This window comes from Sceloporus occidentalis, unplaced genomic scaffold, assembly GCF_023333645.1.
Source record: "Sceloporus occidentalis isolate IW3139 unplaced genomic scaffold, rSceOcc1.0.p SCAF_1, whole genome shotgun sequence".
Lineage (NCBI taxonomy): Eukaryota > Metazoa > Chordata > Lepidosauria > Squamata > Phrynosomatidae > Sceloporus > Sceloporus occidentalis.
Genome location: NW_028316981.1, coordinates 297,579,818 through 297,605,342, shown reverse-complemented (window position 1 = coordinate 297,605,342; position 25,525 = coordinate 297,579,818). Strand labels below are relative to the sequence as shown.

General features: G+C 40.8%; 1 protein-coding gene across 1 annotated transcript in view; it reads right to left on the bottom strand.

Moving 5' to 3' along the window:
- ADAMTS12 (ADAM metallopeptidase with thrombospondin type 1 motif 12) overlaps positions 1 to 25,525 on the bottom strand; it is a 213,862-nt gene that overhangs the window by 171,231 nt on the left and 17,106 nt on the right. The gene's annotated exons all lie outside the window — the stretch shown is intronic.

Here is a 25,525-nt window from a genome sequence, read left to right as displayed (position 1 = left end):
AGATGTCATAAGATTTTTCGTTAATCGTATATTGTAATTTATACTTTAGGAAATTTCCTTTGCATTGATAGAGCATTTACGCTCTTTTCTAAGATCTGTGCAAAACAAAACTGATGGTCTATAGTAGGCTTAGTCAACCACATAGGAACTTGTTTGGCTGCTTTTGGAGTTGGCTCAGAAATATACTGAACATCTGATCCCTAGTGGTTGGTTTTATCCTAGGATGTTAAAATCTATCTATCTATCTATCTATCTATCTATCTATCTATCTATCTATCTATCTATGTTGATGTAGCATTACAGGAAGCTGGAAAATTAATCATATACTGATATTACCGTTTACATTCCAAATTCCAGTTCTATTTTTCTAGCCAAAGGGACAAGATCTTCAAATTGTCCCTCTCCTATTGTGTTCTTCCATTTTTAGCAGATCAATTTCATGCATAACCACACTGCATCAACTATTTAACCATTTCATCACCATCTCATCTGTACTGCATCATGGGTTTTGCAGAAGATATTTGGTTGTTCTAGAATGTGTGCTTTCTTACTGTACAAAACTTAAGATAGTGTTGTCCAAAGGGGTTATCACTGTGAGATCATGAGTAGCTTGGTATAAAAAAAATGTGAACTGTACAAAGAGGTTTGACAAAGGGGGGCTGCTTAGCACTATTCTGTCAACTTAGCTTCACTCTGTTACATTTATTCATGCAGTTTTTTTCTTTAGGACCCCCTTGACTTAGCAGGACCTAGATTTTAAATGCCAGGAGATGAATCAATAACACAGAGATTGTTTAGAATACATACTTCCAAAGTACTCAGGTCAGGGGATCCATATGTCACTGGAAAAAGCAAAATATTATTGTGCATTCTGGAATTCTTTAGAGATTTCTGAGCAGTGCAATTAAAGCTGAAAAACTGACAATCCATTCTGCAGGTTGGACATACTGGCAGGCAGAGCCTTGGAAGCTTATTTTGATAGACACATCCTTCTGAAATCAAGCCCCAAAAGATCTCTGTTTGACAGCCTGGCTTATTTGTGCAAAGTTACTACAACTCTGTGCATATGCCTAAAAAACCCCAAACCACCCACATTCAAAAACCAATCTCCAGAAGAAAATGACCTGATCTTAGCACATGTCATAATTTAATGACAAGTGTGAGGATTTAACTAGACATTTGAGAAAAGGGCCACAGAGCTGTGGCTGGTCAACATTTCTTCATTCCCTCTGCATTGTAGCATATACAGGAGTAGATAGAAAAGAGAATAATGGAGCTTGCATAATGGAACAATATTGGAGCTTGTAGGGTGGGAGACATATGCTTCCTAGTAATATTATTGTCATTATTGTACCACATTAATTCCCAGAGAGGTTTCTGTTGAGATTTAGGAATTTGTGCCCCTGGCTGTGACAGCCAGCTTTATAGTACCTTCTCATTTTAAGAAATTACATTTTTAAAAAGCTTGGGAAACAGAAAGGGAAGGGGGAAAACACACTAAAATAAGAACATACAAGTTATGTAGATTAGCTATTCTGCAATGCAGTGGTTCCATATCATTAACAAAAGTGTTTGATGAAGCGGAGAGCATCCATACCCCAAACAAAAAGACCAGTCCGTGATTATACTTGCAAAGGCAGCAATTTAAGATAATGTTTTTATTGCATGCAAACTGTTTTCCTTTTAAACTTGTAAGCAGGCAAAGTCATAAAATACTCCTTTTAAGATTCATAGCTAACTTCTCTTTTCATACAGTGCAAAGAAAAGAACAGGGACCTGAAAACATTCAGCTTCTGTGACTGATTATATATATTATATCCTCCAACATTTCACAGATGTAAACTGGGACATATGTGGCCAAGCAGCATCAGAGTATGGTCAAGATGACAAAAGTTGTAATGAGCAAGAACACACAAGTTAGAAAAGGCTACAGAAGTTTGCTTTTGCCTAATTCAGTGCAGACTATTGGTCATTTCTGCATAGCAGGTGGTGGTAGTAGTCCTTGTGGCCTCTTCCAACTCTGTGATTCTATGACGGTATAATTTTATCATGGGCTTTTCTTGGCAAGAAGGCTTGCCATTGCCTTCCTCTGGAGCTCAGAAGTATGTTTTGCCCAAGACCATCTAGGTGATTTTTGTGCCTGAACACGGATGTGAACCCTTATCTCCCGGAATCCCCCTACTTTTCACTCTGAACTCAGTTTGCAGCAACTGACCTAAGCTGAGCACAAAGAGTGAATGTGGGAGGAGGAGAGAGAAACTGGAACATTTTAAAACAGCTGAAAAAATGGGACTAATCAGGACTGTCCCTGTCAAATCAGGAAAGTTGAAGGGTATGACATGTGTACAGTCGGCCCTTCCCTTATGCAGTGGCTCTGTTCCGGATCCCCCCGCATAAGGGGAATTCCAGATATGCTAATGCCCCATTGGAAACAATGAGATGTATGCTTGCAGTGTGATGTGGCACGGCATGCATGCCACAAGCATATGCACCATTTGCCCAATTGCCACATAGCTTCAGCATAAGCTTGAATCTGCATATGGTGTCTCCACATGTGGGCGAACTGTATATAAATTTGTGGGCGAACTGTATATAAATGTGTGTGTGAGAGAGAGAGGGGGGGGAGAGATTGAGAAAGTGTGTTTGCATATCTGTGTAAGAGGTAAAGCACAACTTACAGAAAGTAGTGTAATTCCCCCCCAAAAGGCTCTAGTTAGAAAAATACAGTGGCCTGTAATGATGGCACTGTAGTTTTGCAGCACTTACTATTTTCAAAATTTTTGAGGAATGCTCAGTGAGCCTTTGTGTGTCTTAAAAGTACTAGGCTAAGACTGGAGAGGGCAGCAGTGTAGCAAGACAATTTTCCCTGGGGTGCAAATGAAAAGTTGTGGGTTTGGATATTGGTCATTATAAAAGAGCCAACATGGTGTAGTGGTTTGGGTGTTAGAGACCAGGGTGTTTATCGCATGCACTTTTCAGCCCGATCCTGTCCAGTGCTTGGATCGGGCTGAAAAGTGCATGTGATAAACTCCCAGGTTTTGAATCCTTGCTTGGCCGTGGAAACCCACTGGGTGGTCTTGGGTGGGTCACACTTCCTCAGTCTGAGAGGATGGCAGTGGCAAACCCCTGCTGAAGAAACTTGCTAAGAATACCCCATGATAGGTTCGCCTTATGGGCACCATAAGTCAGAAACGAGTTGAAGGCACCCAACAACACCACACCTCACTGACTGGCCTTGGGCCCATCACTATCCTTCCATCTAGCCCACTCCATAAAACTATTATAAAGCATAAACATGAAGAGAAGGACCATGTAACACTCACAAGCAAAATGCTATATAGAGCTGTGGTTTTTATTATTATTATTATTAACCTTTATTTATGAAGCGCTGTAAATTTACACAGCACTGTACATTCAAACTATGGGGTAGTACCCCTGGGTGGGATAAAGGGTTGCTCAAAGAGGTGTGAGACTTGGAGGCCCTGATCCCTTCTCCTCCTCCTCTGCTTCCCAAACCTTTTCTGTCCTGGAGGGGAAGAAAAAGGTGAGGAAGGCACTTGGAGTAGGCAACTCTGGCTAAGGGAAGAGAAAGAGCAAGGAAGCTCACTGGATCATGACCTCTGGCAGTGCCCATCCCAAGCCTCTGCTTCTTCAGTAGTGACTCACCATCTGTCTAAAGATGCCAGATGCACAAAGTTAAACACTTTCTACCCGATTTAAAAACAACAACACCTGGAAGTGTTCTTAATTGATACTACAGCCCCAGAAATAGTTCCATTATCTGAGGTTGAAGACTGTGTCTCTAAATGGGTTCTGCTCCAGTAGACAGGCAAGCGGTTCCATCCATTTGTGTCAGTGTACATTTTATTTCTGCTCTGACCCTTTTGAGGCTGGCTGGTGAACCTTAACTAATGATGCCACTTCATGCCATTGGCTCCTTGATCTGCTATAAATGGCTGTGAAAGGGCTAGAAGGAGGCTTGTAAACAAATTTCTCCTCTTAACAGCAGCACAGTTTTGGACCTTGTTGCTTTCCCACGGTTTTGTGCTTCATTTGCTGGGAGAAATGATGGCCTCCCGGTGCTTGGTCTTTGTGCCTTCCACAAAGGAATATACAGGAAGGAAGGGCAGTTCTTTGCTGGGGGTGGGATGCATGATGAAATTCGTTCTCCCTCTTCCTCATTCTCTTTCATTCCCTCCCTCACTCCTTTTTAACAGTCAACACATTACTAATTTTTGGTCCTGACTGTTGAGCAAGCTGCCACACTAAGGTAACAAACAGAAAGTTCAGAGAACATCTCTGTTTAAAGGCTGCCTTCAGCAACGACCCCAGAGCTTTTTTTAACTAGTGATGTAGACTCGGGTTGATTGACTCAGAATCAAGTTGGACCAAAGTTGCTTCATGACTTGACTTGGACTCGGCAAAAACTGATGCATTGATTCGATTCGACTTGCATATTTTTAGTGATAAACTTGCTGGCCTAACTTCATCCAGAAACATTACAGAATAGAAAATGGTTTTCCTCCTTTGAACAATGCTTCCCTCACACTGCTTTTGCCTAACAGTCACATGACAAAAGTGGCACTTAATTTTTGCATATAAGAAGCCCCTGCTTCTTGCAGCCTCCCACCTCAAGCCCTTTGCCTAACACGTTTGTCGTGCCCTGCCCTATGGGGATGAGTCTTGCCTGCTACACCTAGAAAAAAATGTCAGAAGGCTGCTCTGATGTGCAATGGGGACTGGCTGCTGAGTAGACCTCAACCACTTGCCCCAAGCCCAGAGCATGAGGCACATTTATCAGAGGGGAACAACAAATGCATTAGGCAATGGGCTTGAGGTGGAAGGATCCCTCTAAAGTTTTTCAAACACTTTGGAAGGCTTCTCCAATGTGCAGTGGGGACAGACTCTGGAGCAGATGTCATTTTTCTAGAATGTAATTTTAGTAAATTGCCCATGATAATTTAGGCTTGTTGTTTTTTACCTAACTTTATGCACATCTTCTTGATTTCCTAGTTATTAAAATTCCATCCCACACACCCACACCCCATCAACTCCTATTCTTTTGTTAAAGTTGGTTCCCAGACTTAACACTTCACTCAAGACTTGACTTGAAAGGATCTTGCAAGAGTTTCTCCTAGTAGTTTGGCTGCAGGGTATTCATCATTGTCATGCAGGTTCCTATTAATTTTGCCTACTAGCTAGGAGGATTGGAACTACCTTCCCCATTCAAGGAGAGTAGCCAGCATCTGGGAAATTAAATCCCTTCCCCTACAGCCATCTCCTTCTTCTTTGTCCTGTCTTATTTCAATGTAAGTCTAAGGGTAAGGAACTGTGAAATTAACTATTTGTAAGCCATTCTGGGAGTATTTTTGGCTGAAGAGTGTGATATATGCACAGTGGGCCCTTGGAATCCACAGGGGTTTGGTTACAGGACTCCCCCGTAGATACCAAAACCTGTGGCTGTTCAAGTCCCATTAAATACAATGGATAGTAAAATGGTGACCTTTATATTGAATTGTAAAATCAAGGTTTGCTTTTTAGAATTTATGTATTGTTTTGAATATTTTCAAGCCATGGATACATGAATCCGTGGATAAAAAAATCTGTGGATATGGGAGGGGCACGCGACTAAAATAAATGAATGAATATCATTAACACATGCTGAAATATCAAAATTATTACAAGCATAAAATGGGTTGTCCACTAGGGTTCAGTTCAGGATCATACCATAGTTGTTCACGGCACACACAGAGGGCTCATGTTTGGAAAGACAGAAATCTTAGCTAAAGTCTGGGCTGTTGCCAGCTCGAGGTTAATTGAGATTATTCCTTCATACCCATTTATGGATATGGTATAAGATCAAGGATGGTAGAAGCTGAGCTCCAAGAATATTTGGAGAAACACAGGTTTTTCATCCCTACTGATTGGAGGCCAACACTTTTCACTTTTCCTCCAGTACTGATAGGTTAACCAAGCTCCCCCTGAACCTGTTGGCTCCATGCACAGAGTTTAAGTGCAGACCAAGATCAGATGAGATCCGGTACCTTTAGGGTATTTGGGGGTATTTATCAACTGCTGTGACTACATTTATGGTAGCCTGCCTTACTTTTACATATACTATATAGCACAATCAGAACTTGATAGAAACTGAAGTGGAACTGACACCGTCAAAGGTAAAAATAAGAATAATTACAGATGCATTCGCCCCCTTGGCACCTGACAGATGAGAATGCTAGTCTGCAACTCATTTGGATTTTATGTATGAAACCTGATGCTTAACTGGAAATATTTGACCTGTCATTCCAATATGTGGAAGCCTGTCAAGACAGCAAGGCATCGTTTTGAAGCAATTATGCTGAGTGCTATTACTGTGAGACTGCAACATCTCTGAATTTATCCTATTGATTGACTAACATCATAAAAGGTTTCAAACTAGAGATAGAGAATTGAGTGAAGTCATTCTGTTAGGAAGGAAAGATTTTGCCTGGCTATTCATGGCTCTTTTCTACATTTTGGAGTGACAAAACTAGATTTATTTCTAAATGTGCATTCAAACAGAAGCCTAACAGAAAGTACATGTGTAAAATACTGTTGCTGTTTCCATGCTTGCTGTTCTAATTTTAAATACTGAACTGAAGTGGACACCTGAAATGTGTAGGAATCAGGCCTCCATGTACTACATGAGAGTAGTATCAGTGCTCAAAAATACCTGTATAACATCTCCTGCCACTCCCCACCCACACTCACCCTGAAACAGCATGCATGGGTGAAAGTAGGCTCATGTCTACAAAAGCTCATGCTACCAATTTCTATTTTATATTTTTTATGGTATTTATACCCCTCCCTTCAGCCCTAAAGACTATCAGAGCGGCTTTGCATACTGATTTTCCAGACTAACAGTCCACATGTACAAATCAGTTAAATCGGATGGCATGGATTGTAATGTTACAATAAAAAGAAAGAGGGAGTTTCACAACCTATCCATAGTTGCATCCTCATTGCAGAAATAATCCAGCTTGACACCACTTTAACTGCCATAGCTCAATGCTATGGAATTCTGGGAATTGTAGTTTTGAGGCATTTAGTCTTCTCTGTCAGAGAGATCTGGTGCAACAACAAACTACAATTCCCAGAATTTCACAACGTGGAGCTGTGGCAGTTAAAGTGCTGTCAACCAGGATTATTTCTGCAGTGGGGATGTAGGCCGCAACAGTCACAATTTTGCAAGCACATTTATTCAGAGGTCCTTCCAGAACCAAAAGGTCTATACGGCAAATTCTATGAGGAATTATTAAGTGAGTTGGGTATGTTTAGCCTGGAAAAGAGAAGTCTGAGAGGTGATATGATAGCCATCTTTAAATATCTGAAATGTGGATGATGGATTGAGTTTTCTGCTACTGTAGAGAGTCAGAACTGAACCAAAGGATTCAGACTACAAGGAAGGATATTCTAGAAGAAATAGGAAGAATCTTCTTACTGTAGCCAAGGGTCCGTAGGGGAATTTTATTATGATGTTATTAGTCCAAATATTGCAAGAGGGGGCTGGCTACAAGAGCCCACCGAGATCGTCTCCCGATATGTATACGGAGTAGACCAGGGCCTCCCAATAACTGAAGCTGAGACAGATTGCAATAACTAAATGTCTACTTTATTGAAAATGGGGGGAACACACACAATGCACACACTCACACACACATTCAAGGCTCAGGAAGGTAGGTTGGAATTATGGAAAAGATGTTTAGGCTTTGCTAATGGTATACTCACCAAGATGTAGTCTTCCTCCGGGAAGCGAATGGGATGTGGGACAGTGAGACAAGTCTGCTCTGCAACCTGGGTTTGAGCAGAAATGCCGGCTACCAGAACAGAGGTCTGACTGACGTGGAGTAAGTAGACCTTTGGGATGGCGCGCTGAGCAGCCAAAGTTGGGACCTTTTAAGGGCGAAATCTCGCATGAGGGCAGAGAGTTTTGGTGATTGGAACAAAGGCGTTTAATTGCTTTCTTTCACCTGGATGTCTGGATCTGATAATATCACTGACTTAAGTTGTTCGGACAACAGACTTGAGGAGGGGGTGATAGCTTCAGGGAAGGCAAACATTTCACTCTTTCTGACTCAAGATAATCCCTTCATGCGACTTCCCAGACCTTCTAAGATGTTAATGTGGCTGCTCCCCTCAGGGGAGGTGCACATGTCCTCTCGCTTTGCCAGTAATGGCGGACAGGCTTGGAGTCTGGCCAGGGGTCATCCAAGGGTTATCATTGATTCCAAAATTTATATAAAACAGCATGGGTAACATTACAGTAAGAGCTGCTAAGCTGTATAATACACTCCACTGGGAAATGGACAGTTTTAAAGCAGAGGTTGGATCCCTTCTTCTCAGAGGTACAGTGGTGGATTTCTGCACTGGTTTGGGTTGGGCTGAATCACTGCTCATTAAAGTGGTGGTCTCTGGACAAGTGCCAGTCCCCAAGCAATTGGCTGTTGATCACTGGCAAGTTTCCTGGAAAGAAAGAAACAAGTTTGCCCAATGGGCCCATAAATAGTGTCAGTCCCTGGCTCACTGGGGGGGGGGGGGATGCTGGTCCTTCACCTCTGGTAGCCTGCAAAGCACTAAACTTGGGGCCTGTTCAAACTCTAAACACTCTTGTCTAATGAAGTAGAGTGGATGACCTACTAGGTAGAGGGTCTTTTTGATGGTGACTCCCCAGTTATGGAATGCCTTCCCTAGAAAGGCTTGCTTGGGGACCAAACCTGAGGATATCCAGCAATTGTTGAAGATTTTATTTATATAGGCTTTTCATGATCTATAGAACTCTACGATTTTGTTCTATATTTATTCCTTGCTGCTGTTGTCAACAACATAGACTCATGGCAATGGTATGAATGAGAGTCCTTCAAGTCACCCTGTCCTCAACTGTTCAGCTCAGATTCTGAAGCTCAGGGCTATGATCTCCTTGATTGAACTATCTGCCATGTGGTCTTTTCTCACATTTTCTAATGTTATTGTCTTTTCCAGTGAGTCATCTCTTCTCATGATGTGGCCAAAGTACAACGGCCTCAGTTTAGTCATCTTGGCTTCCATAGAGAGCTTAGTCTTGACCTACTCTACGACTCATTTGTCTTTTTGGTCATCCACAGTATCCTCAGCACTCTTCTCCAGCACCACATCTCAAATGAGTTGATTTTCTTTCTATTTCTTCCTCGCCTCTTTTTTTTATCCTGTGTTTACTTTGCATTTACAATTGATCATCCTTACTTTTTGTGTTGTTTTTTCCTCTTTGCCACCAAGCTGACTCTAGTACGTTTTTAAAAAGTAATGGGAAAGCAAGCCTCTTGTGGCTCTACATAGTTACCTAGAAAAAAATGAGTGGGTTGATGATCAGATGCATGTTGCCACACTTGCTGATAGTAGACCTTTATGTGCACAACAGGAATTTAGCTGCTACTATTAACTAGTTGATACGTAAAGAACAAACCTAATCCCTAGGCTGGGCTGTGGCTAAGTTTTGATTTCTGTAATAAGGTGTTCATACTGAATTAAGTTCCCTCCTCCCTGCCATTGAATCACCTTTTGTGAGTCCTGCCTTGTCAGTTCCTAAAATGTATTTATATTTTATCACTGTACTTCATGTCCTTCACTCATCTAAACACTAGAGATGGCTCAATATTTATATACAAAGGATTCCAGGCAGCTGAGCTATCCAGCTGCAAATGGAACAGCAAGAACATGCAGTTTTTCTTTCTTTGGAACTTGAGCTTCCCTTGTATCCCACACTTTGGGCCCATCCCTTGAATTTAGACAACTGCCAAAGGTCCATTTATAATGTTTCTTCTTGTTGTTTATTGTTGTTTACCTCCAAGTCTTTTCCGACTTAAGGTGACCCTAAGGCAAACCTATCATTAGGTTTTCTTGGCAAGTTTCTTCAGAGGGGGTTTGCCATTACCATCCTTTGAGGCTGATAGACTGTGATGTGCCTAAGTTCACCCAGTAGATTTTTATGACTGAGCTGGGATTCAAACCTTCACCTCCAGATTTGTAGATCAACGCTGAAACCACTACACCATGCTGGCTTTCATTTATAGTGTACAGTCATCTAAATTTTAAATGTGAAACAAAGATATTGATAGCAGCAAACCAAGGTACAGACACATATTTCCACCATGTGTGTCATATGCAAAGATCCACAGTGAACTGTAAATGACTGGAAAGGAGATAAGCAGTGGGGGAAGAGAAGGAAGGCACTGTCTCCAAGATTCAAAGCAGCCCTGCTCTGTTGTTTAAAAGATGTAGAGGTTCCTCCTAAACTCCTGACAGTAAGAACTATTTGACAGTGGAATGTGTTGCAACGGAGTGTGGTGGAATCTCCTTCTTTGGAAGATTTTAAACAGAGGCTGGATGGCCATTGATTGGGAGTGCTTTGATTGTGTATTCCTGAATGGCAGGAGATTGGACTTGATGGCTCTCGAGGTCTCTCCTAACTCTATGATTCTGTGATTCTATGATTCCCTTCCCTGGATTCTTCAGGGGGGGGGGGGGGGGGCTGGGAGGAGACTCCTATCTGGCACACATACAGCTTTCCCAGGGTGACCAGACATCCTCCTTTTCCTGGACATTTTCTACATTTCAATCTTCTGTGCAGGAGGAATACCAACATGTCCTCCATCTTGTATTTCTGCATGGCAGGGGTTGGACTTGATGGCGCTTGAGGTCTCTTCCTACCATATGATTCTTTGAATTCTACTCTAGTACAGTCAGAACATTTACAACACAAATATGTGGGGATGATTGGTGTTAACTGTAAGGGTGATGAAGAGATTCGACATATGATGACAGATGTTTAATGTTATTTCTACCTCCCATTTTAATTCTATTTTACTTCCCATGGTAACTACAGTCGGCCCTTCTTATTCACAGATTTTTTTATACACGGATTCAAGCATACACGGTTTCAAAATCTTCAAAAAAAGTATTAATTTCAAATATCAAACCTTGATTTTCCATTTTTATAAGGGACACCATTTTGCTCTGTCATTATATTTAACGGGACTTGAGCATACACAGATTTTGGTATACACGGGGGATCTTGGAACCAAAGCCCAGCATATGACAAGGGTCCACTGTATTTTACACATTACTGTTTGATTGTGTAAACACTTTTATTCTTACCTGTTATTTGTATATCTTTCAGTACACATTGTATATTTTTAGATTTGTATAGTCTATATATAAGCTGTGCATGTTTAGGCTATTCATACATATGTATAGTATATATATTATATTGTGGTTTATTGCATTTAGTGCACTATATTAACATTTTACATATATGTGTGTGGCATTGATTGTATTACTATGTTTTGAGTATTTTGAAATGGCCCTTGGGCTATTCAATAAACTTGTTTGTTGTTGTTGATAAATACAACACATATTAAGTTTACCAACTGATCCAATAATGGGCACATCACTGTAAATGTGCACAATCACCACCACCTCTGACCAAAAAATATGGATCAGTTATAAACGTAGAGAGGCAAAGGAATTGATGTCCCCACAAAAATAGCCCACTTTATGTTACATGCATTCAAGCTGACTCCTACATATGATGACCCATCAATGGGTTTTCTTGGCAAGATTTCTTGCTTTTCCCTGAGGCTGACACAGTGTGACTTGCCCAAGGTTACCCAGTGGGGTTTTATGCCTGATCCATAGTTCAAAACCTGGTCTCCCAGAGTTCTAGTCCAATACTCAAACCACTAAACTGTACTGGCATCCCAGCTTACTTTACAGGAGGGCAGTACAATTCTAGACTGATACGTTTATAGAAAAAATATTCCTGCTATTCATTTTTTGAAAGCAAATCCCCTTTGTAATACACTCTCCCCACCCAGCACACAATGTTATATGATGTATTTTTGTTATATGCTTCCAAGTAAACTTTTGCCAATCCCTTTGTAGTGGTTTCTTGATAACATTTATTGATAGGCGGTTTGCCAATGCCTTCCTCTTAGGTTGAGAATGTGTGAATTGTCCAAGGGTACCCACTGAGTTTCCATGGCTGAGCAGGGATTTGAATCTTGGCTTTCCAGAGTCCTAGTCCAACACTCAAACCACATTGGCTAAATAATGTATTTGCTGGTGTTGTTGTTATTTGCTGTCAAGACAATTCTGGCCTAAGTTGACCCTATAAAGGAGAAATCTCCAACAGTACCAGTCACCAACTCCCCTGTTCAGGTGTGGCAAACTCAGGATTATAACTTCCATGACTGTATCAATCCATCTGTAGTGTGGTTCTCCTCTTTTCCTACTGTCTTCCACTTTACCAGGCATTGAGTGTCCAAGGGTGAGTTCTGCTCCACAAAAAAATACATGCACATAAGTTGATTTTAGATTTTAAAAGCTCACAACTCTTTGATTACAACTGCAGATGGCTTGGCAAATGCATGGGGTTGGATCCAGGCATTGACCAACCAGCCTGTTGACGGATGAGCTGATACCTCTGCCTGGAGCTGGAAATGGAAGTGAGGGAGGAGGTATTCACCTAAGGTGGAAACGCTCCGCCTACATCATGCTCCTGCCTCCTGGAGGATGCTGGAAATGCGTCTGGGCATCCTATTTCCACCAGTTGCCCCAGATTGCAAAGCAAACACATGGTGAATTGCATAGCCTCCTTAGTATCATTTCCAATAAGTTAAGTTATTTAATGATATGTCTAAACTATGACAACCTCATTTTCATCATCTTGGCTTCTAATAAGAATTTAGGCTTGATTTGCTCTAGGATTCATTCATTTGCCTTGTTGGTGGTCCACAGTATCTACAGAATTCTCCTGTAGCACAACATTGCAAATAAATTCATTTTCTTCCTGTCTGCTTTCTTCACTATCTAGCTTTCACAATCATACACGGAAATCAGAAATACTATGGCGTGTAAGATTCTGAGGTGAGGAGGCTGTGCATCTGAAGATAACTTGAAATTTTGTATTCGTGAAGGCAAGGGCTATCTCAGACAAATGATTTGGACAGCTGGGATTAAAATAAACTTGCCTTTCTCTTTTTTAAACTTTGATCCACTGCTCACAGTTAGATGTTAAGAATGCCTTCTGTTGCTGAGAGGCAAAGTCTAAAGAAGTATGTGTAAGTAATAAAAATGATGGAATGATTATAGCTTTCCCCTCTGTTGTATGTGGGAAGAAAGGTTTGCAAGGGAAATAGAGAGACACCAAAACAAAGACACACTCTTTGCAGCAACACAGGCAATCGTGGGAGTGGGTGAGTAGGTTGCTAAAAAGGAGGATGTTTATCCCAAAGAAAAGAAGGTGGGAAAATAGCATACAACCACCTAACATCATGTTTTTCTATTTCAATTGTTGCAGTACAAGTTAACTTCCAGTTCCTCCTTGAAACTTAAAGCACCCCAAAGTATTATGTATTTTTAAGAAACACCTACATGTTTAATATCTCATAATACCTTCAATATTTGCTACTTCATAGATCATTTAAGAAGCTCAGGAACAGGATTTTAGCCCATTTTCGCTTCTCGCAACAACCCTGTGTGATAGGTTAAGGCTGGAGATAGCAACCTGCCCAAGTATTTTCAATTAGTGGGTATTTGGACCCAGATTTCATTAATGGAAGGAACCTACCAATAGCAAGTACAATTATTGTGGCTGCCTTTGAATGACATTTTAGGGTTCTGAATTCTGAATCTGAGATGGAGACCCTGCAGCCTGTAGGTCATGCAATCCTTTTCCCTAATTCCATGTGCCCCACAGAGATGAGGGATCAGAAAGAGATGTGATAGAAGAGCAAATTGCATGTTATATTAAAGACATGACATTCAAATCCTTATTTAGACTTTTGAAATATTCACAAGTAAACGCAGAGATTTGGATTAAGCCCACCACGTCAAATGGAGGGCTTTGTTCTTTTGAAAATCTGCACATTGAGCAAGTGGATATCAGGAGGGAAGAAAGTGGGGAGATATAAACCTCCTGTGTTTAGTTTGGATTGAGGAGCCCCACAATTCTTTCCAAATAATTAAAAAACAGAGAGGCAGTTGCTTGTAGTTGGCTGGGGGCAAGAGAGTGAACCGTACAGTCCTGCAGTGCTTTACATTCAACCCACTTTTGATGCAGGCTGCAGGCAGAATGATTCTTCCAGCAGCCCTTCTCAGATAAAAGGCATAAACATAATGTACGTCCTGAAAAACCGGTTGGCTTCAGCAGGACTTAGACTGCATCTGATTTCCTCATGACTGAAGTTCATGAAATGAAAACAGGTGAAAAATAAAAAGGCCTAAAAGCTGTCCAGTTTTGAAATATAATACTGAAATTCCACTGTGTTGAGTTTAGGATTGTGTATTTTCCTCCTTTCTTTTTTCCTTCCCAGAGCCAAACTTCTCCTTAGGTGACTACCAACTCCATCAAGTAACCAAGTTCAGAAATCCAGGTTTCAGTAGTTAAAACTCAGCAAACCTTTATTTAGTAACTATAGGTCCACACTAGCGACATTCATTGTCAGAACAGAACAGTGTTAACATTAACAATGCCGAATTAAACCACACATAATTTTAAAATATTGGCAGGCTAGTTAGTAATTTGTTACATACTCACAATAACTTTGGTTTATTCTTTTCCCATAAAGCCCTCTCCTTGTTTTTTTATCCAGTTTCCTCCCAGCCTTGGATGGCCATGCCTGCCTGCTTTATTTTGTTATCACACCACCTGTACAATAACCATTCTCTACAGTAAGTGCTTTACTGCCTATCCTGTCACTGTACTTCAGCTTGTACTCCACTGAGTACTACTTTAGCCTAAATTCACGGCAGTTAAGATGCAAAAGTAGCACCTGACAATAACTTAAGTAAAAAGTTAAAACATAAAGTAAAGATCAGAGCAAATCAGTCTCAGATCATCACAGGTTTTTACAAATGTCCCTAACTGTTATTTTTTTTAATTAAAAAAATAGTATAGGTAATGTAAAGATGTATCATTGAATACTAAAGTTAGGATTGCTCATGCCATCGCATTTCCCATTTCTGTGAAATCTGAACAGAGAAGAAAGCTGATCAGAAGACAATCAACTCATTTGAAATGTGACACTAAAGGAGTGTTCTTCTGAAACGCTAGACTACCAAATTTTTTTTTAAAATCCAAAATGAATGGATTCAAGAGGAAAACAAGCCTCAACTCTCTCTCTAGAAGTAAAGATGGCTGAATGGAGACTGCTGTACTTTGGCCATATCATAAGGAAACATGTCTCATTAGAAAAGACAATAATGCTTGGTAAAGTAGAAAGCAGTAGGAAAAGAGGGAGACCCCATTCCGGATGGATAGACTCAGCCAATGAGTCTACAAGATCTGAGCATGGCTCTTGATGATAGGGTGACTTGGAGGTCTCTCGTTCATGGGGTTGTCATAAGTCAAAGTTGACTTGATGGCAGATAAGAATAATATTCTTATATAAATCCATCAGCAGTAGCATCTTTAAAAAAAAAATCCCTACTACAAACTCATAGGATCTGCTGTGATACATGTACAAGCACACTTCAGTTGACAAAACCACTGTCAGAAAAACTACTTTTTACAAAGTTGTTTTATGCCTGCCCTTCTCCATTCCACCTAGTCAACTGTCTAATTGAAATACTGTTAATACACACACACACACACATACTCATGTATAAGTCTAGAAATTTACGTCAAAAAATTGATCCCAAAAACCTGAGTTGACTTATCCATGGGTCAATGTAAGTACTGTATCGTAACTCTTATTTAAAAGAAGGAACCATCTCCTGCTGAAAAGCAAGAGTATAATATGTGAAACACTGACCCCCTCCTTCTATTCTCTCATCCATCCAGTCTTAAGAGTAAACACGAAGAGTTATGTCTGCTGGAATTTTGTAAGTTCTTTGACATTGTCTAGCTTTGTTTCATCCTTTAGATCCTTTGCTATATGCCCCTAAATTTTACCCTTGACTTGTGCATAAGTCACTTGTGCACAAGATCTTCGGGAAATGAAGTGGGCCGCGCAACGACTACAGCTGGCGGAGACATCAGCGCCTATCCGACAAGACACTCCATCAGAGTCTTTGAAGTCCTATGGAGTGGCAATAAGTGCAGCAAAGAATTCTTTCTTTGCTGCACGTATTGCGTCTGCAGAGTCTAGTCCGGCAGAGCTATTCAGGGTGGTGAGGGAGTTGACCCAGTTACCGCCCGCCCTAAACCCTATATTAGAACCAACAAAAGCCTGTTGTGACGACTTTAATAACTTCTTCGTAGATAAAATCTCTCAGATCTTGATGCTGGCATTAAAACATTAACAATAGGAGAGGTATCCAGAGCTTCCGTGGACTCTATAAAGCTGGATCACCTTGCGTTTGTAAATACTGATGAAGTGGACAAGCTCCTTGGATGTGTAAAGAAGACAACGTGCACTCTCGATCTCTGCCCTTCTTGGTTGACCATCCAGGGAGGAGATGCTGTAACTACATTGTTACGATTAATAATCAATGCATCCTTCCGGGAGGGCAAATTTCCATCTAAATTGAAATTAGCAGTGGTTAAACTGCTGCTCAAAAAACCCTCCCTGGACCCCCTGGTGAGAAATAATTATAGACTGGTCTCCCTGCTGCCATTCTTGGGTAAGGTAATCGAGAGAGCGGTTCCCTTCCAACTCCAAGATGTCTTGGATGAAACTGATTATCTGGACCATTTCAATCCAGCTTCAGGGTGAGATACAGGGTTGAGACTGCCATGGTCACCTTAGTCGATGATCTCCGTCTGGGCATCAACAGGGGAAGTGTGACCTTGCTGGTGCTCTTGGACATCTCAGTGGCTTTTGATACCATTGACTACGGTAGCCTTCTGGAGCACCCGAGGGAGCTGGGCATCAGGGGCACTGCGCTCCAGTGGTTCCAATCCTACCTTTCAGGGAGATTCCAGATGGTGAAGCTGGGGGACACTTGCTCCTCTAAGAGGGAATTGACATCTGGTGTCCCTCAAGGAGCTATTCTGTCCCCCATGCTGTTCAACATTTACATGAAACCACGGGGAGAGATCATCCAGAGACATGGGGCGCGATGTTATCAGTATGCTGATGACACCCAAATATGTTTCTCTATGTCTCCGACTGATACAGGGACTAAGGATGGCATCTCTCCTCTGAATGCCTGCCTGAAGTCGGTAATGGGCTGAATGAGGGAAAACAAACTCAGACTGAATCCAGAGAAAAGTACTGGTGATAGGTTCCTCGGGTCTAAGGAAGGAAATTTGCCAACCTGTCCTGGACGGGGTCACACTTCCCCTGAAGGACGAAGTTCGCAGTTTAGGAGTACTTCTGGACTCGTCCCTGCAACTGACATCTCAGGTAGATGCGACGGCCAGAAGTGCTTGCTATCAACTTCGGTTGATACGCCAACAGCGACCCTACCTGGACCAAAGGGACCTTGAAACAGTGATACACGCTCTGGTAACCTCTCATCTAGATTTCTGTAATGCACTTTACATGGGGCTACCCTTGTACCAAGTTCAGAAGCTTCAGTTAGTGCAAAATATGGCAGCCAGATTGGTCACCGGTTCATCAAGGTTTGACCATATTACACCTATCTTAAAAGATCTTCACTGGCTCCCTATTTGCTTCTGGGCACAGTACAAGGTGTTGGTTATTACCTATAAAGGCCTACATGGCTTGAGCCCGAGTTACTTACGGGACCGCATCTCCCTATATAATCTGCCCCGCACTCTTAGAACACTGGGTAAGAACCTATTGGAAATAGCAATCTTTAAATATGTTGCTACTTCGCAAAGAGCATTCTCATCAACGGCTCCGAGACTTTGGAATAGTCTTCCTGAGGAGATCCGCTCGGCAGCCTAGTTAGAAACATTTAGAAAAGCAGTTAAAACTAAGCTTTTTAGCCGAGCTTACCCCCACCTGATATGAATACCCCCCTGAAATGATGTGAATGATATGCCCCTGTCTGTGTATGATCCCTGCCTTGCTTGTTGATGCTATTGTTATTGTCTGATGTTGTATATTTTATTGTTTTTAGCTGCTTTTAATTGAATCTTGATGAACACTTTGTGCAGTTATTTAGTCTGTAACCCTGCTTCGATCCATTGGGAGAGGCGGGGAAACATAAATAAATTTTATTATTATTATTATTATAGCAAAATCCATAATTTTGGCCCCAAAACTTGCCCTCAACATGAGGTGAACTTATAGTGGAGTATATACACTGTTTTTATAGTGGAGTATTAGCATCAGCATTTGGAGGATGATAAAGGAAGCTACAGAAATGGAGACTCTTGCAATCAGGTTGTAGCAGTATGTCTGCAGTCAACACTACAATAAAGCTTGAGCTTGGAAAGAATGAGGTTCTGCTCCAGCTCATTTTACTATAGCTATGTGTAAAGGTATCTTGTAGCACCTTTGAGACTGACTGAAACAGAGAAGACCATTAGTCCAATTCAAAGACATAGCCATATTAGTCTGGAAAATCAGTATGCAACGGGATCTTGTAGCACCTTTGAGACTAACTGAAAGAGAGAAGTTGGTAGCATGAGTGTCATGCTACCAACATCTCTCTTTCAGTTAGTCTCAAAGGTGCTATAAGATACTGTTGCAAACCGATTTTCCAGACTAATACGGCTATGTCTTTGAATTATAGTTGTATGTGTGTGCCTATAATAGGAAAAGTAAACAGCAACTGTATGCTGAGCATACATAAGCATCAAAACAGAGAGAAAAGGGGAGAGCAGATAAGCTATCCTCATCAACCACTCCTAGAATGTTAAAAAAAAGATTTATAAGCCTGCCCACTAAAATGGAAATCATAAGAAAAGTGAAAGAAAAAAACGATGACTCCTAGGAGCTTATCACATTGCTTCTTAAAGCAACCTACCTCTCCCAGCTTAAATTTTAAATAAGGTGGCATCCTAGAATCATAGAATCATACATCATAGAGTTGGAAGAGACCGTAAGGGCCATCCAATCCAACCCCCTGCCATGCAGGAAATCCAAATCAAAGCATCCCCAACAGATGGCCATCTAGCCTCTGCTTAAAGATCTCCAAGGAAGGAGACTCCACTACACTCCGAGGAAGGAGTGTGTTCCACTTTCTAACAGCCCTTACTGTCAGAAAGTTCCTCCTGATGTTGAGGTGGAATCTCTTTTCCTGTAGCTTGCATCCATTGCTCCAGGTCCTAGTCTCAGGAGCAGCAGAAAACAAGCTTGCTCCTGATACTATCACAAGGATTTTGCCACCAAATCCGCCACCTGGGTCCATCCTGGGTTCATCCCTGCTCCCAGGGGCACTCAGCACACCTCTTTTCAAAACCAGGAGTTTTCTTTCTTTTTAAAAAATGGCAGCCAGAGCACTCCTGGAAACAGGGATGGACCCAGGCAACAAATTTGGAGGCAAAATCCTTATGATAATATCAGGATGCCACCTGATTTAAAATTTAAGCTGGGAGAGGTTACGCAATGCTTATTAATAAGCTCCCCAGATACATTTTGGAAGAAGCTTTCTTGTGGTCTCTAGAAGGTTCAATATGTTTTTGTTTACTCATGCAAGTGTTGGCTGACCTGGATGTTTCATTTCCCGTCTGCTTATTGTTAGTTTTGAATAAAAAGTTTGCTGAAAGATGTTTAACTGCTGTCATTTTGTTTTGGTTTGGTTTTGTTTTGTTTTGTAGGAAACTATCTTTATTCTTTCCATGTTATTTCTGCAACTGGTACCAACTTTTCTGCCAAAGACGTAATGCCCAGGAACACATCTACTTCATTAATGGAGGTATACTTGTACGTCATCTAAAAACAGAACAGATGTAATCCTCTTCCAGAATGTGAAGTCAAAGGCTTTCATGGCTGGCATCCATATTTTTGGTGGGCTTTTTTGGGCTATGTGGCCATGTTTTAGAAGAGTTTATTCCTGTCATTTTGCCAGCATCTGTGGCTGGCATCTTCAGAGATGTCTGAAGGCCTACCATACGATCCTGGGGTCCTACAAGATTTGAACTTTTTGAACTCCAAACCGATGCAAATCTCATGATGTCTAGCCAATCATTACAAAATGAGAACTCTATTCTGCTGCCGGGCATCAGCCTGGCAGGACACAGAGGGGGAAGAGCAACACCATTAGTCCAATTGTTGCATACATACAAATGCTCATGGGGTTGGTGTAGTGGGAACACAGCTGATGCTCACTCTCAAACATGGGATTTGGGGCACTCCATATAAACTTGATATATGACCCCACTCATAGGACCCCAAATATGAGATGAACCATGAAGAACAGGACTTGTGGGAACCCTAATTAAAAGTTACATTATTGGACAGCTAAAGATCTCTTTAAATGAGTGACAGAAACTGTCCTTGCTTCTATGGCATCTACTGTTGTTGTTGTGTACCATCAAGTTGTTTTTGACTTAAGGTTTATCTTTCATAGGTTTATCCTGGCAAGATTTCTTCAGAGGGGGCTTGCTTTTGTCATCTTCAGATGCTGAGAGGATGTGACTTCCTCAAGGTCACCCAGTTGGTTTCGATGGCTGAGAGGGGATTCAAGCTGGTCTCCAGAGTCCTAGGCTAACACACAAGCCACTACACGACTGCGCCACACTGGGGAGATGCAAATGTTGAGGCTGTTCTGGCCATATGTATGTATGTACCCATGCATGTGCCTTTGAGTTGCCTGACAGCTTATGATGACACCATAGCATAGGTTTTTTAGGCATTGAACAATGAGATAGTTTTGCCAGTTCCTTCCTCTGAAATATAGCCTATACCACATGTTATTTGTTGGCAGTCTCCCATCCAAGTGCTAATCAGGGCTGATCCTGCATAGCTTCCAAGATCAGAAAAGATCTGGTGCCTTTAGGATATTTAGGCAGGGTGACCAGACATCCTCCTTTTCCAGGACATGTCCTACATTCCAACCTTCTGTCCAGAGGAATTTCAACATGTTCTCCATTTTAAGCATGACTAAGAAACATGTATTTATATTTATAGTAGTGTTTTTAGCTTTTACTTGGTAATGTTCTACATATTTCTTGAATGCCCTACATTTTGCAGAGCCTTGTCCTCCTTTGCAATTATGCTATCTGGCCATCTTGTATTTAGGATATTACCAGAGAGAAAGTGGGAGGGAAGGAGAGAGAGAGGGAGAGAAGACATAGCTTTCTGTATGCTAATATAGAGGGAGATTTCAAAGATATAGCCATGTTAGTCTGCAGAATCAGTATGTAGAGAGATCTTGTAGCACGTTTGAGCTTCTGATTTGGAAAAAATGGCCGCCAAAGTGACTTACAGGGCCCGAATTCAGCACTGGAGGCAACAGGAAGCCGTTTTGAGAAAAAAGTCAATGCGATAAAATCAGCCTAACTTACGGATTTGAACCAAATTCAGAAGAATTAGTTAGGAACTGGAGATGATGTGATAAAGTCCTAGGACAGGACTGCCTTTCTAACAGAGTAGGGGTGGCCAAGGTGCAGCCCTTACAAGCCTTAACAGTGGTCCCTGAATTCCCCCCTCCCCCATTTAAAAATTATTTCAGGGCAATTTTGAGCTATTTTTAACCCCCAAATTGGCTAAGAGCTGCCCTAAACTACCTACAAATATGACTGTTGGTTCTCCCCAACTTCCCCAAACAAAAAAAAATCAGCTAAAAATCATCTGAAATGGAGAGTAGAAATGACAATGTATTGAAACCCCTCCATCAACTCTGAAATAGAAGATATCTTCAAACAGAGGGCTAGCCTCTGCAAAATAGGCTATATCACCAACCTAACAACAAGCCAGAGGCAAAGAATTTCTAGACTATGTGGAGAAACTTTGATGCATACCTCTCTGGGGCTTTTAAATATTGGCAGGTACATATTTGGCAGCAGTGCTGTGAGAAAGGAAATGGTTGGCAAGAACCTAGCACTGCTGTAGCATGAAGTGCAAAATATCTTGGAATGAGGAACAGACTATAATGACAAACAGACTCTACTTATGGTCATAAATACAAAACACATTTAAATTATACTTAAAAAGATAAAAGCACAATCCCATGAAAAGCCCCTTCTGCCCCATGAATTAAGAGACAGAAAAAACCAAACCCTCAATGGAACCAAATTCCACAACCTGAGAGCAGCAACCAAGACATTTCTCCCTGTATCCTTACCAAAAATGCCTCTGATATTTCTGGCACCAGGATAAAACTCTTCCCTGACAGTCTGTGTCAAGATGACCAATCTACAGAAATTTCTGTTTCCTCCCCATATCCTTCAGTGAATTTTCATAAAATACAGCCTGTTATCTCAAGTCCTTTAAAATCAGAATTTACTCCTTTTAAAGTGTGCACAGGATCACAGTCTAAGGATTCCAGAACAGTACAATCTTTCTAATCATCAGTGCTTAAAATTCTTGAAAGAAAAGCTATGCCTCAGGCTAGTACAGAATTTGACAATATATTATACCTTTGAGATAAATAACTATGTTGGCATATGAATAGAGAAACAGAAGATATCTTCTCCAGATATGATTTTCTGGCATAAAAGGAGGAGGGAAAACCTTAAGTAAAATCGCAGACACTGCTGCTAAAGACTCCCAGTGTAATTTCTTTGTGCCCAAGGCAACAAATTGATGCTACTGGCTTTTATCTGAGTTGCTAGTTCACATCCCACAACAAGCAGCTGCTGCTGTACCTCACAATTCTGTACCTATAAAAATCCAGTTGAAAGACCCAGACAAGATTTGGGATTCTCAAATGGCCACCTTAGCACACATGGATAGGATTTGTTGGCATAATCGGACCACATGATATATGCTGAAAGTCTCTTCTCATGTGTAAAAAGGAGTAGTGGCTTGAATGTTGGACTACAACCCTGGTTCAATTCCCAGCTTGGCCATGAAAGCCATTGGGTGACCTTGGGCAAGTCATATGCTCTCAGCCTCATGAGAAGGCAATGGCAAACTTCTTCTGAACAAATCCTGCCTAGAAAACTCAATGACAGGGTCAGCTTAGGGTTGCCATAAATTGGAAACTACTTGAAGGCACACAACAACAACAACCGAGTTCTCAGGAAATCCATTCCCTCTAACATGTCACAGACAAAAAGTTTGCCATTGCCTTCTCATGAGAATGAGAGCATATGACTTGCCCAAGGTCACCCAATGGCTTTCATGGCCAAGCTGGGAATCGAACCCTGGTCTCCAGGGTTGTAGTCCAACATTCAAGCCACTACTCCTTTTTACACATGAGAAGAGACTTCGAGCATATATCATGTGGCCCGATTATGCCAACAAATCCTATGTCTGACCAAGCAACATCAAAGTGTGATCAAGATGGCAAAGGTTATTAATGAAGACAACTGATAACCTAGAATATTATGTAGCAGTTTGCTTTTGCTTGAGCCTATTGGAAAGGGTAAGATTCTGCCCCTTAATCTCCTCTCTCCCCACTGGATTAACTAAGTGAAAACTATTTTTTTTTTTTACTTCAAACTCACTTAGTAGCAACTGAAATAAGCTGAGGATGAAAGGGTAAAGTGGGAGGAAGAGACAAAAATTGAGACATTTTTAAAACAGTGGGAAGAACTGGATGACTGAGAATTTATCAGGACTGTCCTTGCCAAATTGGGAAATCAAGCAAAAAAGAGATCAAGCAAAACCCAACAGGGCTGTACTCTGGCTCCTGCAGAGGTCATCTATCAGAGCTACCAAGGATACTTTGGTCTATTTTACGAGCTTTCACTATTTTGCTAGCTCCATCATTTTCTAGACAAGGATAGCTTGCTTAAGATGTAGTAGCCCCAAAGACCCACAAAAAACTATGATGTAGTAGTTTATACATTTTAAAAACAAATATATACAATATGTCTAGCTCGTGTTTAGAAAAGTTCAAGAAAGTTTAAAGTAAGAATATAAAACAAAAATAGAATTGCGTAACCAAACAGTAGGAAATAAAGAGATAAAAAGCTAAAACAGGAGCACCTAAATGACCCAAAGAAAGATGGGCCAACATTTTTTAAAGCTGTGACATCTACCAAACGTTTCAAACAACTGTTTCTGTTAAAAGCCCCCCCCCCCCCCCCAGATCCCACAATTAGATGCCTCTATTTTATCCCTTGAAACTGGTTTTCATGGTAATTCTCAGATCATCCAAAGAGTACAGGTTGAAATCCATATCATCCGTGTTCTGTGCTAATCATCACCTTATCCAATGAGTATAGACAGAACAGAAAATGGGCAGCTCTTCATATGACATAACAATTTGCACAACTCCTCTAATAACAACAGCATTGCTAGAAATAATCTTATGGCTTAATGATTTTGGACATGCTTCCTGTTACAAAGCATACTATCATAAATCAGAGCTGATCAGTGTCAATCTACCCACAGATACACAAGCCAAACTAGGAAGGACATTTCAATTTCCGTGGGTTACAAGTCTCAGTGACATTGGGAGATTCATATTTCTTCCTTGACTATATAAACCCCACCGTCAGATCTCATGCACATAAATTTACCCTGACAGTGAAAAATGTAGTTTGGAGAATGCATTAGAGGTGACTATTTTGCCTAGAAGATTCCTAATAATGTGGAACAATTTTACATACCTACCTTCTAAAAATATGAAATATGAAAGTATCTTGCTGCAACCCAGATTTTTATTGAATGTGGGTATTCTGGTAAGATGAGGCTATACTGTTGATAGTCATCTACTTTCAATGCATCAAATATTCATTTTTAAAGTATGGCTACAAAGAAAAGAAACAAAAGGAAAAAGAAATAGAGGAGAGGGATGTACTGTACATAGGATATGGACTGGGAAATATACATTATTATAGGCTGACATTCCAAAAATACATTTTCTTGAAGCTGTTGTTTATAAAATGTATGTGTATATACAGCTAAAGTATAAGATCTGACTATTTATCAACTTTTACATTGAGAGATAGTGGCTCTGGTGTGAGACCAAGGTGCTAAAGTTGTTGATTTTCCTCTATGCTTTCCTTAATTTGCACAAATTTTAAATGCTAATTAGACAACATTCCTGCTCACTGAAAGAAAAAATAGATAGTTATCTCAAAAATGAATGTTAATATTTTTATATAGGATGGTCCTAGGATTCAGTGTATAGAAAATACATCCAATGCAATTTAGTTCCTGCAGCCAAAGAGCCACATTTTTCAACGCTGCACATTTTAAACAAACAGCTTCATTTATATACCACTTCACACTGAACTAACAGTGTCTAAGAGGTTTACAACTGTAACTAAAAGTACAAAAAATGCACAAAATTATGAAAAGCTTGCATTTTCTCTGAGAAAAAATAATTAGCAAATCTTTCTTTCTTATGCCAAGGAGGGAAAAATCATTTTTATCCCCAACAGTCACACAAAGATGATTCTAATGAAGGTTTAAGTCCCTACTACCAACTCCAGTCTTGGCTAAAATGAAACTAGCTGGCAGCTTTTATTTGATCAGGAGAGAAACCAAGGTTGAACAACTCTCCGCAGTCGTAACAAAAGGTCTTGCAGTGCCAAATC